A 14,931-nucleotide genomic window follows, 5' to 3' on the forward strand; every position below is an offset into this window, starting at 1 on the left:
TCCAATGAAGCCAATATTAAAGAGGACACCGATGTGCTGTTTGAAAGAAACCAAAGCCATGTTTGACTTGACTAAATAGTTTCATACAGTGGCGCTTCCCCAAAAACAACAGCAGCAAGAGCATCAAGGGTAATAATGCTCTGTATTATAACACTGAACTTAATGCCACCCAACAAAGGAAACAACCTCCATCTCAATGAGAGTATTTTCATTTTTTTAAATGAACACCGCAAAACAGCAAACACAGCAAATTTGTCAGCAGATTTAACAACCTACCATTAGCACCCAACAAAAACAAGGATGTCACATCAACACAATAAAGCTGTCTTTGTCTCACAGTTAGCCACTAGTAATCTGGGACCATATGACCCTGTCGATCTCAACATGACGTGAGGTCACTGACGCTGGAGGAGGAATAATTTTGATGATGTCCTCATGCAGATACCACAGGACATCATCCCGCAGTGGCCAAAAAAAGCGGTTTGTCCCAATCCGGTGCATGCATTTGACATTCACATGTGTTTCATTGATGTCTTGGATCAATCCCGCGTACATTTCATTGTCATATCTCAGACAACACCACTGGCCAATGATCTCCGGGTTTTGCCAAGCTATGGTGTTGTTGTTTTCCTCCTGTGTTGGTGCTGCCTGATCAAAAAAGGCAAATGTTTTTGAGTCATAGCAGTTACACTCCAGGGACTGTTTGGCTGAGCAGAGGCAGCTCACGTCACGGTAAATGATTTTCCCTGTTGTAAGTGTAGCGATTTGGTGGATGCGCATGGTCGATGGCACCACTGGGAGACAGTCTGGCATGCTCTTCACAGCAGCATCTATACTGTCTTCACCAATGTAGAAGAGCTTCACCGATGTCTGAGCATCCACCAGGGCTTCAAAGAACCGCTCTGCATCGGGGATGTCCTTCCCATGGCTCACAAGCCTGTCAGCCATCCTTTTTAGGAGTCCTCCAACTCCATCAGGAGCCCCTTTTCCGTGGCTCGCCTCGAAAAAGTTCCATGTTCCTGCCCGGAACCCAGATTCATGCAGCTTAGTGCAGAACAGATAGAAATTTCCTTTCTGTCTGTACTGTGTACATGGCCCATCACTAAAAAAATGCACCATGGTAACTTTTGGATATGACTCTTTGACTAGATCAAGTATAGGGGACAGATGGGTCCATATTGCTGCTGGTCCTTTTTCCTTCGATCGACTTATCGTGGCAAAGCAGACATGCTCTTCCACTCCACCAACATGTAGAACTCCAGTGTGGAGTGTTGTTTGCTGTTGGTTTGATGCAAAGTGTACAGCCTGGATCTCTGAGGAGTACTTACATGCATAGTTTTCGGAGAAATCCACATGAATTATACATTCATGATCTTTCATGCTCTTCTTTAGTTCACGGTAGAAAGTGAATTGCTGCTTTATGTTGAAAAGATGCCTTTTGAAATTTGTGAGCTGGCATTGGAAGAGCTCAATCAGATTTTGCAAAGTAGTCTCTGTTTTTTTTTCACTGTGATTTTCACAGGCACTTTCTCTTTTTGGCCCTCCTTGTTCTTCTCTCTGAGAACAGTTTCTGTTGTCCACTGTGTAAAAGAAATGTTTGCTTGCAAATCATTCTCACATGTAATTGGAAAGTTTTTATTTTTGCATTCCAGGCATGTATTGTACATGCAGTCCTTTGAGTGTGGGTCACAGCATATGGACTCAACCAAATCCTCCAAGTCAGTCCCCTTAATCAGTCGGAGAGAATGTAGCTTGTCTACAAGAAAAGACAGGTTCTCATGCACCTTGCAAAGGCAGGTTTCTCCATCTGCAATAGATGGTTGTATCACCCAGAATGGTCGCATATGACAGAACAACACGTTCTCACCCCCAGTGCGTCAACAGCCTGACGAACGGTCACTGTCCCTCCTCGTCACATGCCTGACTCATTAGGTGCCCGTTTTTCGTCAGGTTTTGACGCGCTCGGCTTTCAGTTGATTCCAATGCAGTCCCCTTCGCGGCGATATGTAACGCTCAGAGCAAGTGATCCAGCCGACCGGCTGCGGCACTGACAGACGCTGTGAGCAGAGGAAAACTTTTTTTTTTTTTTTTTTTTAACTTTTCCTTAAATCTTTATTGAAGTCTGTGTTGTCTGATAATAACACAGTGTCATCTGTGCTCGTGGAACTGAGATCTGACTCAATGGGCCCTATTTTCCTGGCGCAACTCAGGGGGGCACAGCGAGGCGAGCCCTGACGCAGCTGGCGCAGTGGTATTATCGTCCAGTGCAACAAGGTGCGCAGCGGATTCGGTAAATTGGTAGACTGCTGTGCGCTGAGATGGGAGTGGTCGCACAGCAGGGGGAGGTGTCGACAGATTCGCCGTGGCGCAGTGACAATTTGTTGCAGATAGACCGCACGGAGAGTGCGCTGAAAGCTCGCCAGCTCCAACCTGGTCTAATCTCAGCGCAAGGGAGAAGCGCAGCCAGCGCAGTGGCAATTTGACTGCCCAGCACGCAGTGCGCCCACGTCACCAAGACATCACAAGCAGGTTTCCACAGTTCCAGGCACATTTAAATGCAATTAATAATAATAATAATAATAATAATCATCACAATAACCCCTATTTATTGTATCTGAATCAGCACATACACCTATATCTATATAGATTGTCCCGTCACACTGATGGCAGATCAAAGGCTTGCGTAATGGAAACTCAGCCTGACTGAATTAACACAGATGAAACCAGGGAGGGACTGAGACAAAAAAGCAGCCGTGGATGTCCCAAGAGCAGGTGTTGACACTACACACTGTGCCGTTGCAGATGATCAGCTATTTATTTATTTATTTACTTATTGATTTATTAGGGGCCAGCGCCGCATCGTCACGCGACCATAACAAATAAAACTGAAAACAAATAAACTATCATCTCTCACAGCAAACCACAATCAGCCTCGGCATCATAGTGAGCAGATATTCACATCTCCCATCTCAGGTAAATTCTAAAGAAAAAAGAAAAAGAGAGACGCTCCGTGATGCCTCCTTCACGCACAGCTGTTTGTTTATGTTGTGATCTGTGCACAGTGCACACGTGTTTAAATATAGGTTACTAAATATGAGTGTCTTTATTAATGGAAAAGGGGTGTGTGTGTTTTGTTTTTTTTTGTTTTTTTACTGGGCAACAGCTCTCAATCTGTCAGAGCAAACCTGGATAACATCATAACCTCCTCCCTCCCAGACTACTTTTGCATCATCAGCCCGTGAGGTCTGTTCGCGCGACCGGACACTGCCAGCTTGGACCGGACCAGAACATCAGTTTCCTCCCATCTAACTTGCTGTGAGAGATGACAGTTTATTTGTTTTCAGTTTTATTTGTTATGGTCGCGTGACGATGCGGCTCAATAAGTAAATACATAAATATAGCAGATAATCGTGTAGTGTCAACACAGCAGTAATCCATCCTCATCTTTCATCTGTGCAGCCTTTGATCTGTCATCAGTGTGACGGGACAGTCGATATAGATGTGCTGAATGTGTATGCTGTAATCTGTATGTGCTGATTCAAATCTTCTCTTCCACGGTGAAATCAAACGTCCGCCTCGCGCACGCGGCGGATTTAAAGGCGAGGAGAGGAGCTCATTTGATTGGTGAAGATCTGACTCGGCTGTGTCAAACCCACTCCACGCCTTCTCTCCTCCCTCTATGCCATTTGCGCCGGTGGGAGGGAAGTAGGCGGGATGCGCCCCGCTGCGTTTCGAAGGAAAATTGCAAACTGCTCCAGGCCACTCCCCGTTGGCGAAGCGAACGCGGAGCGCAGGCCTTATCCACTGCACCTGCGCTAGTTTACGAAAGTAGAGCCCAATAACTCTAACTATCTTAATGGTTGCCTTAGCTGGTAGGTCTTCCATGTTCACTAAGTTGTTGAGAGCATTGTTAAACTCAGGGTCTTCATATTGAAGGCGGAAGTCATATGTCAGATTGAATTTATCTTTAATTTCGGATATGAGGGCTTGTACAGTTTCAGGACGAGAGGGCAGAATGACGCTCTCTGCATTGACGTCATCAAGGATGACTCTTAATTTGAGGACATCAGTTGCCATTGTCGCTGTGTTGGAGAAGCCTGAAACATACAAAAAGAGAAAGACAGAAAAAAAAGACGTCAATGCTCTCCTTTCCTGCTAAACACATATCAATATATTCACTTGTACATTTTTATTTTTTATTGGTGTGCAGCAGGTTAACACACATGTAGTCCAGCTAATAGTTTTCAGACATTAGGATGCTTACTAAACAATCCTTTATTCAGACACTGAAATGAAATGTTTAGTTGTCAGAATTAGCCTGCCTGAAACTTTGTAGGCAATCTGTGGCATTTGGTCAGTTAGTTGACTCAGAGATTTCACAGAATGGCTCTTGCTTGTATGTTCTGTTAGCTCATATGACCGCAAATGCTCAAGATACCAGGTCTCATAGTCTTTTAACAGAAAAAAGATATCACTTCCAATGAGCAATATGTTTCTGATCTCTTTAAACTCAGGCAAGGCAGCACGTGTCCCAGTACATACAAACATGCCTACCACAAAAGTTGTGCCTTGAATGGTTGCCTGTTTTGTGCCATATACACTGCTGCTGTCTGTGATGCTTGACACTACTGGATGTGTATCAATAGGCAATGTTTCAATAAAGACAGACTCAATGTTTGAAGTCTGTACTGGTGGCTTGAAAAATCTTTGTGATGACAGATAGAATGCCATCATGTTTTGGTGTCTCTCTGCCAATGTTTTCAATACATTTTTGTAGTTGTGAGTGTCACGAACAATCTTCTTAAAAACCTTGTGCTTCCCTTCAAATCTCATTGTCCAGAGATGCACGAGAGGACCAAAGCACTTGATGAGAGACGGATAATGTTCGAGATAGTGATGCTTTGGTCACAGTCTTAAGTTGGGGAAGACTTCCTGAAGGAGTTGCCTGTGATCTAAAATCTTGCTGGCCATGTACTGAATGGTATTATCTGTGAAACTATGAGAAACAGCAAGCTCAACTATATCCTTCAATTCCATTAGGATCTCCCATATTGTGTCCCCCTCGGGCACTCTGGAGCCAATGAAAACAGGTAGCAGTCTAAGAAGAGTGTGGTTTTCATGCCCATTCCCACCAATTGTTCCTCGACTAGAAAAAGTTTGAGGAACTGGGTGAGGGCGGTCAACCTTGTCAGAATGCTGGTAGGGAAAACACAGGATTGCTTTATTCAGCTCCTCCAACGTGAAATATTTTTTTGCTATCAAACCTTTCAAACAGTGTGCCAGCTCCACAGGGACCACTCCTTCAAACAGGTCATGGAGGACATCCGGCGGAAATCCTGTAATGGGATGGAAATAGGAGAGATGATCAGAGAGAACACAACTCTGTTTTACACCATAATTCTCCACAGTTTCATTTGTCTGTATTTCTTGAACCAGGGTATCATGGGAATCTTTTTTTCTCCTTTCAAAACCACCGGTCACTGCATCTGATTTCTGCATTCTGTCTGGGTGGCAAAGGCAGAATCTGCAGAAATATGTAGCCCTGAAACTCTCACTGAAACCAGCGAGCCCATGAGCTGCGAGGTTATCAGCCACAACAGAGTAGACTGTGCCTTTGAGACAGTCACCAAATGTTTCAATGTAGACACCCACTTCTTCAAGTGTTTTTAGATCAGCCAAGAGAGGTGCAAAAACCTTCTCATATCCAAACTGTCGTACATCATTTGCGTTGCATAAAAGCGCCAACTGAGTAGAATGGAGGACTGAGCGATACTTAACTGGTATGTTAGCTAATGTCCAGTACACTCCACATACTTTGTGAATTTTTGTCGATGTCCCTAGGGGATTTGCAATTTCAAAATCATCAACATAAAGAATTATTGATAATTTATCACCCTCATCTGAAAGAAGCAAATTTTCCTGATAGTGGGAGCCATCGCGATATGAAAAATACTGTCCAGGCATATGTGATGTTGTTTCTTTGACTTTCTCAAGTACATCAGGTTTTTGCAAAAACTGTTGTAAAGATGTGAGAATAGGCACATACATGTAGGTGCGTTGTGATGACTCAATTAGGTATTCCACAGGCTTAACATATGGAAACTTCTCCTCAAAATAGGATTTTCTCCTCTTAGCTGTTGAGAGTGGTCCCTCAGAGGTAACAGATTTATGCAAAACATTACTCAATGAAACCGCCTGGACAATCTCACTTACAAGTGTGTCAGTGAAAGAACAGTCATGTTTTTTCAGTATATTGATAACAGATTTTCTGACAACAGGTTCAGACAGTGAAAACAACTGATCAATGTGTTCAATAATTTCCTGTATTGCCCACTGTGATACATGGAGAATAGTTTGCATTTTCAGAAAGAAAGCAGCCAGATTGTACTGTAACTGCTCTGCTAATCCCTCAGTGCTAGTGCCTGCTACTGGGGCAGATTCATCCTCATGTGATAGCTCCACGGAGTCATGTTCAATGTCACTTTCCTGGGAAACATCTGGAACGTTTTGCACTACAACTGCTACATCATAGTCTGATGCATTCTGATGTTCTCTGCATTTGTGTGCATTGTATGTGGAGTAAATATTTGTTTTAAACGTACAGGCCGTAAATGGACATGGCACCATTTCCTTCTTTCTTAAATGTCCCCTTAGATGATTGTACATTTCCCTCTCAACAAATGGCTGTTTAAATTCACAAACAGGGCAATGAAATGCCCGGTCAAACATCAAATCATGACTGTCACCACTCTTCTAGCGGAATGATTTCTGGACAAATGAACCTTCAATGAATTAAAAGTAGTAAATGTACACATGCAACTGGTATACAGGCAAGGCAAAGGGGAAACCGTAGAATACTGGCCATGGTAGAGCCTGTAATGTCTCAATAACTGTATTTTCAAGCAACTAGAAAACTCACATAATTTACATTTCCACATATTTTCATCAACAATTACGTCTTTCTACAAGTCTGCTCGGTAAACAAGTTTTTCTGTCCACTGCAGAAATGTACTTTTCTCACAGACCAAATGAGTTGACTTTATTTTATTTTTTTGAATTGACTTTTAACGGTTATCAGCCAGCAGAGCAGAGACGTTATGGAAAGCGTCAAATGGAGTCGAGGCTCCCGCTTAATTAAGTTCACGGTAGCTACACAGGAAGCCTGAAAACTAACATCTAGGTTGTATTTGCAAGCACTTGAACAGATATACACAGACTCAGCAGCCGAATTTAACTGCAACAAATAAAAACCATGACGGTTATTTTTCGAACCATGCTGCGTGCTAGCTAGTTAACCGTTAATGCGTAACATTTGAAAAGTGTAAGCTAACGTTAATTTGCCCTCACTCCAGCACATTCTGCTTTTTCAATCCAAGAAGTCCGATAAAAAAACAGCTCGCCGAAGAAAAAAAGGACAACTCGTACAAAACCACCAAGAAAATGACACAACAACGTCACCTCGTCTGTTCGTCAGGAGGAGAGACATGTGCTCATTGCGGCAGGTTACAGATATCCCATCATGCTTCGTGAGCGACGTAGTCCTCCTGCCTCCCGCTCAAGATGCAGGTATAGGCTTAGCCTTGCAGAGGCAGCCAATCAGAGGCGGAGTAAGGCGGGTCTTGGCGTGGCAAAAAAAAAATATCAAAAGAAGCTCCCGCTCCGTCTGCAGCACAGGAAAAAAAAAAAGCCCCGTCTGCACAGGTGGCGGAGAGGCGTTGGTGCCACTCTGTCTGAACTGAACTCTGTCTGAAAAAACTAGAGCTGAAAAAACTCCAACTAGCTGCCCGGCATAGATCTATGGCTGCCCGGTAGGCAATTCTTTTGGATTTTTTGCCATTTAAAAAAAATATATTGAACATATATATATATATATATATATATATATATATATATATATATATATATCTATATATATATATATCTAAAAAAAAAATATATATATATATATATATAATAGCTTGACAGATTTATGAGAGCTTAATTTTTTTTTGACAATAAACTGATTTCTGAACCAAAATGACAACAATAGAATGAATTATGCTAAATGGCAGCCTGGTCTTAATTTTTTTAAAATAATAATATAAACACAACTTATAGAAAATGAGTTAGTGGAATGAAATTTAATTACATCACCAACACTTAAATGCTCCAAAACTTTAAGTGCACCCAAATCAACTGAGTTGTTACATCAACATTTCATTTTTGAGTTAGTTTAATTCATGGAAATGAGTGACTCTAACTTTTTTCAGAGTTTGAGTTACGTTAACTTACTTCTTTTATTAACATGTACTGTTAGGTTTTACAGTGTACAAGCTTCACAATCTGCACTCAAGAGCATTTTGGGTCAATATTTAATCCAAGGTAAGATTGTACAAATCCCACTCTGTGACCAGGATGTGACTTCATGTGAGTTGGCTCACTGCCTGAAACAATATACATTTGTCTTCGATACACGCCAGCAGCTGCAGGTATAACCCCTCACACCATTTATTAGCTTGAGGTTATAATGATTTCCTTTGTCAGGGAACAGTAGCAGAATAGAGAGGAACAGGCTTTGGTTTTTGTTGTCAAATTAATGATATTAACCTCAAGTAGTGACAATATCAATGGTATATCACATTGTCAGTGACAGGCTTTCCTCATCTCTAAAAGATTTCACACCCTCTACAAATATACATTTTGTTGCCATAGTGATACACTACCAGATATTCAAAACAGACACACTGGTACTTCCTTCTCTTCACTTACTCATACAGTATGCTTATCACTCCACACACACACACACACACACACACACACACACACACACACACACACACACACACACACACACACACACACACACACACACACACACACACACAGAGTAACTCATCTGCAACTGTCATCCTCCCAGGGATTTCTGTCTTAAGAGGAGACTGAAAGGTGAGATCAGTCAACCATGATGAGGGAGGCCGCTCAAAGATGGGGTGAGGGATGATGCACGATTCGTGTCATTCCTCCAGTTCTTTTCCTCATCTTACATCAGAAACGCTGACATCCTGTCCATATGACTTTCAAATTGAAGTTTTGCTTCACTGAATAGTTTGAATGACACCGTTCCTCCTTTTATAATTGCAGGTAATTGCATCTGGAAATGCAATGAACTGCAACTATGAGATGACCAATGAACCTTTGCCCCTTAAATAAATTACACATGGTTTGCCATTCACAACAGATTATTTCCTCGAACATGCGCTTCAACTAGGAACAGCAAAGTCTGGTAGTTCTGAGTTTTTACTCAACTTTTGCTTTATTTTTGTAGTGTTTTTATTGTATTTTGGCAATTACTGATGGATATTTCTGTGGAAAAAAGAACGGAGCTGGTGGAGGCTGTGGTTAAAGTCCCCCGCCCGCGACCCTTTTTGGTTATTTTAAAACATTCTCTGTGGTCTTTAAATTGTGATTATGAAGTTTTTAGCCAAAATCACAAAACCTGTGCCATTTCCCAGGGCTCTCCTTCTGCACAGCACCAGCAGCTCATTAGCAATGCACCTCTGGAGGGTGGGCAGAGACTGCACTGCTCTGCACCCGCCCGCCAGGTGACGCCGGATGGGCCGGGGAAATGTTGGAAATGTTGGAGCAATGTTGGACGAGACAGCCAATCACGTTCGCAGCTCCAACATTCGGCAGCCAATCACCGTCGCGGATTCTTCCCCCAGCTCCAACATTTCCAACATTTGACCAATCACAGCGCAGAAATGTTGGACACACGGAGCTCTTTTTTTCTCTCTCTCTGGTGGGCGGCAACTCCGGTGTTTGACAGCCGGTCATTCATTCGAGAAACGGAGATTATAAATATCGTCATGGTGAGTATTTCTAAAAATATAAAAATAATAATATTACAGTGCTGGATAATAAATCATTAAGAGAACAAGCTATGTTGCCGGTTGTGTCATGTAGTGTTTGTTTAATCGCTTAATGTTTACATTATGTTTAGGCGGTTCGTTATGAGTTTACGCGGTCAGTTATGTTCTATATTGTACAGTGGTTGAACGTCGTCAGCCGGCATTATTATCTTATATTATATTACCTTGCCAGGTCCAGTTTTGTGTTAAATCACAAGAGACCTTAGCTAAATCGAGTGTTTGTTGACCGGTTACCACGATGTTTAACTTACAGTGGGTTTTTACATATTTAGGGCCCGAGCGGCGACTGCAAGTCGCCCAGCGAAGCCCTATTGAAATCGCGCTGTTTATTATTATTATTAGGGCCCGAGCGGCGACTGCAAGTCGCCCAGCGAAAGCCCTATTGTAATTGCTCTGTTTATTATTATTCTTTCATTCTTTTTCTCTCAAAAGGATCGCATTTTTGGAGGCTTCAACATGCCCCAAAACGCGTAAATTTTGGCATGCACATCAGGACTGGCGAAAAATTTGATATTTTAAAGTCGTTGGAAATGGGCGTGGCCAAATGGCTAAATAGCGCCCCCTACAAAATTTCAAAACATCAGCCCCGCCTTTGTGTGTCACCTAGACGCATGAAATTTGGTGGGCTTATAGAACATGGCAAGACGCACAAAAAAGCCTCTTATGTCATGGTGAAATCACAACAGGAAGTCGGCCATTTTGATTTGAATTTTTGACCTGTTTGATCTATCTCCTCCTAGGGATTTTGTCCGATTGACTTCAAATTGGCTGGAGACCACCGAGATGCCACTCTGATCAAAAGTTGTGCTCCGCAGGTCTCTACGTCAAAGGGCGTGGCTTCTGGGGCCTTGAGGATTTTGGCGACTTTTCGTTTGCTCGCCATTTCACCTTCGAACAGCTCTAACGCCCACATACTTTATCCGATCAACTTCAAACTTGCTGGACATGATGACGGCTCCGCCCTGAACGTCCCCATATATTAATTTCCTACGTCACTCATAGCGCCCCCCGGTGGTAACAGGAAGTGGCCAGGTTTTACCTTAACGTGTACAGATGGCACATAGTTCACCCCATCAACTTCATTCCACTTCTAAAACATGCAGACTAAGGTGGTGAAGCTACATCATGAACGCTGTGAAGCTACGAGTAATGGCGTCCGTGTGGCGACGCGGCGTCAATTCCTCGCCATGACAATACGTTTGCCCTTTGGATGGCTTTATTGAACTCGTATCAACATGAAAATTGGTACACAGGTCCAGGGTCACGACCTCAACGTCTCCATATGCTCATAGGCGATCTCACTCATGTTGCCCCCTAGTGGAAACAGGAAGTGGCATATTTTACATCAACATTGTCCGATTTCCACGAAACTTCACATGTGTGATGAGGGGCTGACCCTGAACACACCTGTACGCATCCCATTACTGCCCCCTAGTGGATGAACCATTAACTGCTCATAACTTCCTCATGCTTTGTCCGATTCACTCCAAACTTCACATGTGTGATGAGGGACTGACCCTGAACACATCTGCACGCATCCCATTACTGCCCCCTGGTGGATGAACCATCAACTCATCATAACTCCTTCATGCTTTTTCCGATTTGCTCGAAACTTCACGTGTGTGATGAAGGTTCGCCCCTGAGCTCATCTGCCTACATCTGGTTACCGCCCCCTGGTGGATGAACGAAATATTGCGTTTTTTTGCTCCTGCCAGGGTTTTTCTCCCTTCTCACCACAGCCCCCGCGTGCCTCAGGCCCCGCGGTGGCGTGGAGTCGCGAGGGCCCGATCATCGCCGCTTGCGGCTTTAATTAGGGCCCGAGCGGCGACTGCAAGTCGCCCAGCGAAAGCCCTATTGTAATTGCTATGTTTATTATTAGGGCCCGAGCGGCGACTGCAAGTCGCCCAGCGAAAGCCCTATTGTAATTGCTCTGTTTATTATTATTCTTTCATTCTTTTTCTCTCAAAAGGATCGCATTTTTGGAGGCTTCAACATGCCCCAAAACGCGTAAATTTTGGCATGCACATCAGGACTGGCGAAAAATTTGATATTTTAAAGTCGTTGGAAATGGGCGTGGCCAAATGGCTAAATAGCGCCCCCTACAAAATTTCAAAACATCAGCCCCGCCTTTGTGTGTCACCTAGACGCATGAAATTTGGTGGGCTTATAGAACATGACAAGACGCACAAAAAAGCCTCTTATGTCATGGTGAAATCACAACAGGAAGTCGGCCATTTTGATTTGAATTTTTGACCTGTTTGATCTATCTCCTCCTAGGGATTTTGTCCGATTGACTTCAAATTGGCTGGAGACCACCGAGATGCCACTCTGATCAAAAGTTGTGCTCCGCAGGTCTCTACGTCAAAGGGCGTGGCTTCTGGGGCCTTGAGGATTTTGGCGACTTTTCGTTTGCTCGCCATTTCACCTTCGAACAGCTCTAACGCCCACATACTTTATCCGATCAACTTCAAACTTGCTGGACATGATGACGGCTCCGCCCTGAACGTCCCCATATATTAATTTCCTACGTCACTCATAGCGCCCCCCGGTGGTAACAGGAAGTGGCCAGGTTTTACCTTAACGTGTACAGATGGCACATAGTTCACCCCATCAACTTCATTCCACTTCTAAAACATGCAGACTAAGGTGGTGAAGCTACATCATGAACGCTGTGAAGCTACGAGTAATGGCGTCCGTGTGGCGACGCGGCGTCAATTCCTCGCCATGACAATACGTTTGCCCTTTGGATGGCTTTATTGAACTCGTATCAACATGAAAATTGGTACACAGGTCCAGGGTCACGACCTCAACGTCTCCATATGCTCATAGGCGATCTCACTCATGTTGCCCCCTAGTGGAAACAGGAAGTGGCATATTTTACATCAACATTGTCCGATTTCCACGAAACTTCACATGTGTGATGAGGGGCTGACCCTGAACACACCTGTACGCATCCCATTACTGCCCCCTAGTGGATGAACCATTAACTGCTCATAACTTCCTCATGCTTTGTCCGATTCACTCCAAACTTCACATGTGTGATGAGGGACTGACCCTGAACACATCTGCACGCATCCCATTACTGCCCCCTGGTGGATGAACCATCAACTCATCATAACTCCTTCATGCTTTTTCCGATTTGCTCGAAACTTCACGTGTGTGATGAAGGTTCGCCCCTGAGCTCATCTGCCTACATCTGGTTACCGCCCCCTGGTGGATGAACGAAATATTGCGTTTTTTTGCTCCTGCCAGGGTTTTTCTCCCTTCTCACCACAGCCCCCGCGTGCCTCAGGCCCCGCGGTGGCGTGGAGTCGCGAGGGCCCGATCATCGCCGCTTGCGGCTTTAATTAGGCCCGAGCGGCGAGTAGCACTCGCCCGGCGAAGGCCTATTGAAATCGCGCTGTTTTTTATTCTTATTATTCCGTCACCTAAATGCCCCAATTTGGCCCCTTTCCCGACTTCGAAAATGCGTGAACTTTTGCCCGGACGTCCGGCCTGATCCGAAATTCGATATATGTGGTGGTCGCACATGTCCGACGCGACATGGCGAAATAGCGCCCCCTACAAATTTTGAAAAGTCCCATAGACAATTTTGCTTACTTTGGCGTAGACCTACAAAATTCGGTACACATATGTACCATACCCAGATATACAAAAAAGCCTCTTAATGTCATGGTGAAATGTCAACAGGAAGTCGGCCATTTTGAATTGGTCGTTTTTGGCGCCAAATTAACTCGTCCGAAACGGTTCGCACGACACGCTCCAAATTTGATAGACAACATCTTCAGACCTAGCTGAGTACAGCTTGTGCTCCGTAGGTCAATACGTCAAAGGGCGTGGCTTCCAATGGGCGCCAAACATAGGCTCGAACGCCACCAACATTCGGTTGGCTGTCACGCCCACATGCTTTATCCTATCAACTTCAAACTTGAAGGAAATTATGGGGGTGAGTCACTGATTCGCCCGATATATCAATATCTCACTTTACTCAAAGCGCCCCCCGGTGGTAACAGGAAGTGACCATTTTTTACAATAAAATCTTTAACTCCTCCCACTAATTTCGCCCGATCTACTTCAAATTGCCTACAGGTTATCGAGATGCCATGCTGATCTAACCTTGTGCTCCATAGGTCTCTACGTCAAAGGGCGTGGCTTCTGCGGCCTTGCCAATTTTTGGCGACTTCATGTTTCCTCGCCATTTCACCTTCTAACAGCTCTAACGCCCACATACTTCATCCTATCAGCTTCAAACTTGCTGAAGATGATGATGGCTCCACCCTGAACGTTCCGCTGAATGGCACGCCCACTTTACTCAATGCGCCCCCCGGTGGTAACAGGAAGTGACCTGGTTTACACTTAACTTGTCCGATCGACTTCAAATTTTACATATTTGATGAGCCACTGCCCCTAAACACACCTACCCACATCTGGGTTCATACAAATGCGCCCCCTGGTGGTAACAGGAAGTGACCTGTTTTACATTTACATTGTCCGATTAACTTCAAACCTGACATGTGTGATCCTGGTCAGCCCCTGATCACACCTACCCACATCTGGATTCATACAAATGCGCCCCCTGGTGGTAACAGGAAGTGACCTGTTTTACATTTACATTGTCCGATTCACATCAAACTTCAGGTGCTTGATCCCGGTCAGCTCCTGAACGCCGCTACCCGCTTCTGGCTTCGTAGCGCCATCTAGTGGACGAACCGCACGTTGCGTTTTTCCACTCCCGCAGCGCTTTTTCGCCATTCTCGCTTCGCACCACGGCCCCCGCACACCTCAGGCCCCCGCGGTCGCATGGGTCGAGCGAGGGCCGATCATCGCCGCTTGCGGCTTTAATTATTATTATATTCTCCCTAAAATCGCATTTTTGGGGGCCTCAACATGCCCCAAAACGCGTGAATTTTGGCATGCACATCAGGCCTCGCGAAAAATTTGATATTTTAAAGTCGTTGGAAATGGGCGTGGCCAAATGGCTGAATAGCGCCCCCTACAAACACGTGTCAATGGCATCGCCATC

The sequence above is a fragment of the Trachurus japonicus genome, chromosome 14 (assembly GCF_045865225.1).
Source record: "Trachurus japonicus isolate A0001 chromosome 14, Traja_1.0".
NCBI lineage: Eukaryota > Metazoa > Chordata > Actinopteri > Carangiformes > Carangidae > Trachurus > Trachurus japonicus.